Source organism: Mustela nivalis (assembly GCF_964662115.1).
Source record: "Mustela nivalis genome assembly, chromosome: 3".
NCBI lineage: Eukaryota > Metazoa > Chordata > Mammalia > Carnivora > Mustelidae > Mustela > Mustela nivalis.
This window is the reverse complement of record NC_139022.1, coordinates 8,360,269-8,365,298: the sequence shown is the minus strand read 5'-3', so window position 1 is coordinate 8,365,298 and position 5,030 is coordinate 8,360,269. Positions and strand designations below refer to the sequence as shown.

At 38.5% G+C, this 5,030-nt stretch overlaps 1 pseudogene across 1 annotated transcript; it reads right to left on the bottom strand.

Moving 5' to 3' along the window:
- Positions 1 to 873: 873 nt before the first annotated feature.
- LOC309861967 (olfactory receptor 2C1-like) lies at positions 874 to 1,801 on the bottom strand (annotated as a pseudogene). The gene has a single exon. The product of its transcript is annotated as an olfactory receptor 2C1-like (transcript).
- Between the last annotated feature and the right edge of the window lie 3,229 nt (positions 1,802 to 5,030).

The window sequence follows — 5,030 nt, the reverse complement described above, 5'->3', positions numbered from 1 at the left end:
AGGCTGTCTCTAATCTTCAAAAGCTATATTGAAATAGTGAAATTAGACAAATGAAGGAATTCATTTGTACATATAGAAGAAATATAAAGGCATATTGAATCATATCTGTCATTAATTAATTGAGAGAAATGAAGGAAATTTGTTATGGGGAGGTTAAAATTGTTTTCTTTTTCTTTTTCTTTTTTAAGATTTTATTTTTATGTAATCTCTACACCCAATATGGGGCTCAAATTTATAACCCCAAGATCAAGAGTTTCATGTTCCACCAACTGAGTCAGCCAGGCGCCCCTGAAATTGTTTTCATGATTGAATCATCAAAGATAGATGGAAAAGGCATTGATGAAGTAAAAATATGATAAATTATAGGGTGATAAGGTGTTTGAGAAAGGAGAGAGCATCTGAGATCCTCAGAGACAGGAGAGATTAAAAAGTTTGCATATAAAAAGTGATCAATCCAATGAATTCTTACTTAAATATCTTGTTGGGATCCATACAAAAGTCTTTGGCAAATTTTCTTATATGCTATCTGGTAAATGGGAGCTGTTATAGAAAGGGATTTGAAAATGTTGTGTTGCTTACCCTCCTATGGATGTGTGGAATCGTTCTTTCCACTGAGATACAGACATTTGGGGAAGGTCAAAAGGAGCAGGATTGCTTCACTTGAGATTTCAGAACCAAGTACTTTCTAGTTGAAAGAGTTTCTCTAGGCATTAGGGTGGTTGATGTTAAGAGATGGGAACACTTTCCTTGGGGCTCATGGACACTCATTTGGAAACAGACTTGTTGATAGTTACTGAGTTGTGCATGTGATTGGCCCAGAAGACAGGCAGAGATTACCTGGGCTTTTTTTTTTTTTTATGATTTCTATCCTTTTTAGAATTTTACCTCACTCTGGGGTTGTAGGATCCTTTCCCATGCTCTCTTCACACCCTTGTTTCTCAGGGTATAGATGAGTGGGTTGAGCAGTGGGGTGATAACAGAGTAGAAGGACATGAATTTTGCCGGGGTGCTATTGGTAGGGGATTGGAGGTACATGTACATGGGGAACTCCCTTTGTTGATGACAACCACCAAGTGGGAGCTGCAGGTGCTGAGGGCATTGTATCTTCCATTAGCTGAAGATAACTTCCACACAGCCTTGGCCATGAATGTGTAGGAGATTAACACAAGCAGAGGAGCCATCAGTGCAAAAAAGGATGGCTCCCACATCCAAGGACAGGTCATTAACAGTGGTGTCACCACAGGCCAGCTTGATCAGAACAGGTACTTCACAGAAGAAGTGGTCAAGTGTATAGTGACCACAGTGGTGGAGCTAAAGAGTGAGTGTAGCTTGGAGTATTGAGTTGGCCAGACCACTGGACCAGGCAGCTGCTGCCAGTTGCACACACACCCCTGGCCACATGATGAGAGTGTACTGGAGGGGCTGGTAGATAGCCGCATAACAACCAAAATCCATTACTGCCAGGAGGGCACATTCAGTGCATCCTGTCCAGTGGAAGAGGTAAGCCTGGGTGATGCAGCCCCAGAAAGCAATGGTCTTCTCTGGCCCCCACAAGTTGTCCAGCAGCCGGGGCACAATGGTGCAGGTGACACAAAGGTCCAGCACAGAGAGATTGTCCAGGAAAAAGTACATGGGGGCTTGGATTCGGGGCTCCACCATGGAAAGGATGGAGCTGTTTCCCCACCAGGGTGAAGATGTAAAAGACCAGGACAACTCGAAAGAGGGGCATTTCTAGCCATGGATAATCTGAGAAGCCCAGCAACACAATTGTGCTGAGGAAAGTCACATTTTCTCCTTCCATGGCAACCATCCTATGTATGGCTGGAAAGAGAGAGACACAGTTTAGAGAGTAAGTGTGACTTTTGTAATTTATTTTTAAAATTTTGGATCTGTACTTTATTTGACATTTATTAAAGCTATTTAAAACCATGCAGAGTTTATTTATAATTTTGTATATTATATTTGAAGATTACACAAAAATTTCATAGAACTTACTTATACAGAAAGACATGTGAAATAGGAGGCTTTAAGTTTTTTAGGTATAGAGGCACCTGGGTGGCTCAGTGGGTTAAGCCTCTGCCTTCAGCTTGGATCATGATTTCAGGGTCCTGAGATTGAGCCCTGAATTGGGCTCTCTACTCGGTGAGGAGCCTGCTTCCCTCTCTCTCTCTGCCTTCCTCTCTGCTTGCTTGTGTCAAATAAATAAATAAATAAAATCCTTAAAAAAAAAAGAGTCTATGCAATCTGGGTTTGGTAAAAACAAACACTATGAGCGTGAAACAAAGCTTTTAATGAAGGAAGGAAAATGAAAAATCAATTGAAGTTTTTGGAAAGTGTTAGAAATTATAGTGTTATATCTATTTATGTGTCAAATGATAAGGGACAAAGGGGTAACAGAATTATTATTAAATACAGTCAGTGCAATTGGAAAAATGAGTTCAAGTAGGAACTATTTCTGTACCATATTGTCAGGCAACTAGGAATGAGCACCTTGCATTTTGACATATATTTAATTCTTTTGACTCATGGATATTACAGCACAGTGTATTGCGTTACTTGTAAATGTTCACAATTTTGGACACATTCTGAATCAGAAAAAGTACCACCACATAAGAGAGGCAAATGTAATGCTGTGTTTCAGGAGGAGAGAAAGCAGTATTCTGGGATTGATTATCTTTAAGTGTGATGAGAAACCCTGAAGATACTGGGAGGGGATTATTCTCGTTCTTTAAAAATGCTATTTTGTAAGCATTTTTAGGCAGTGTGTAATCAATAGTAGCAAATATAGGTTCATTTTAATAAAAAATGAAGAAAAAACATGATTCAGGAAATGGGACTTAGCATCTTAGGATTCTGTTTCAGGGGTAGGCACTATGTATATGCTTGGAACACCCATTGTAGGGCGATAAGCACAGTGTTTTAACTGGAGAAATTTTTCTCAATCTGCATTATGCCTATGACTATTCTGGGAGAATGAGAAACTGAGTGAACTGAGGACTTTGGGAGAGTAACATCACTTTGAACCTCAGCCTTCTTGCATGAAAATGCAAAAGATAATGTTCAGCTTTCAGGGTTTAGAGAAAGATTGAGTGCCCTAAAGGATGCATGGGAAAAGAAGGTATACTGAAATAAATGACTTGTCTATTCTCAAAGTGATCATTTTACTAAATAATAATAATAATAATAATAATGAACAAAAACCAAAAGCACAACAGTACCCATGAAACTGTATGGGAAGAGCAGAAGTTTGTTTTCATGGTTCAATTCCTGCTTCCCATATTTTAACAACTAGAGAGCCCTCTACAATTTCCTCATATCCAGATAGATAATCTTTACACTTAATTTACACACTATTTGCACATTAAAAAATGGTGCTAAATAAATGGTGAGCATAAGTAGTAAGTGGAAAGAAACTGAGGCTCAGGGGGTTATGAAACCTTGTTAGGAAAAATCAAAGCTGCTACAGCATAAAGCCAGAATCTACACCTGGAGGCCAGAAACCTGACCTTTTCACTCCTCTGCTCCATGAAAAGCATGCAAATCTGTGGTGATGCAAAACTGGCAGGAATGCCTAATCCACAGTACCCCAACAGGCAAGAAGCTCACTGAAAATAAAAATATAGGGCTTAAATAGAATTTTGCTGAAAAATTCAATGTAACCATTATAAGATAGGCAGAAGGAACGTGGTTGAGAAACTTCATATTTTAAAAAATTCTGTTATCTTTAATAACATGCTTAAAATGAGGAGAAGAATGGAGAAGTTATGAAAAAAAAAACCTTCATTAATGGAAATACGGGTCAGACTGTAAAAATCTAGAGGCACCATGTTTGAAGCTGCCAAACCACATCTATATTTTTACTTCGTTCAGGCAACATTTTAAAATTGGGTCATTGATACACTGGGTATTTGGGGTTAGGTTGAGCTGGAATCTAGAAATGTGCTATTGAAAAATCTATTTGAAGGACTTGCTGTTATCAGTATAAGTACCATTATATAGGATAATATCTTTCCTTAAATGTATTCTCACTTGGAAGAGAAGGAAATATATACTGAGGTTTGTTTGTTTGTTTCAGTAGGAAAACTGTATCACAACTGGAAAAGTTGCAGAGGGGTCAAATTTGAATAAGTATGTGGAGATTCCTTAAGGAATTAAAAATAGAGCTTCCATATGATCCTGCAATTGCACTATTGGATATTCACCCCAAAGATAGAGATGTAGTGAAAAGAAGGGCCATCTGTACCCCAAAGTTCATAGCAGCAATGGACACAGTTGCCAAACTGTGGAAAGAACAAAGATGCCTTTCAATGGACGAATGGATAAAGAAGATATGGTCTATATATACTATGGAGTATTATGCCTCCATCAGAAAAGATGAATATCCAACTTTTGCACCAATATAGATGGGACTGGAAGAGATTATGCTAAGTGAAATAAGTCGAGCAGAGAGAATCAATTATCATATGGTTTCACTTATTTGTGGAGCATAAGGAATAACATGGAGGGCTTGGGAAGATGGAGAGAAGTGAGTTGGGGGAAACTGGAGAGGGTGATGAACCATGAGAGACTGTGGACTCTGAGAAACAAACTGAGAATTTTGGAGGGGAGATGGGTGGGAGGTTTGGTGAGCCGGGTGGTGGGTATTACGGAGGACACATATTGCATGGAGCACTGGGTGTTGTGCATAAACAATGAATTCTGGAACACTGAAAAGAAAAATAAAAGTATTTTAAAAATATTTTCTCCATGCAACAAATCCATTAGAAGTAATTTGCTTGGGTCCCTGGTCTTTGAGAATACCAGAAAAATAATTCTTCACAAAATTCAAGAATGAGTTAAAATGATCCACTGGATGACCTTGTTGCTATAGTGTGAGACTTTCTATTAATAACTGAGATTGTCATATCCAACCTAATCCATCCTTCATGCTGTTCTACCCAAGTAATATTCCTGGGAGTAATACCATCCTTGAGTAATATTTGGAAATTACAATGCTCACTTTTTTCTCTCTGTTGCTTAAGTCTTCAGAA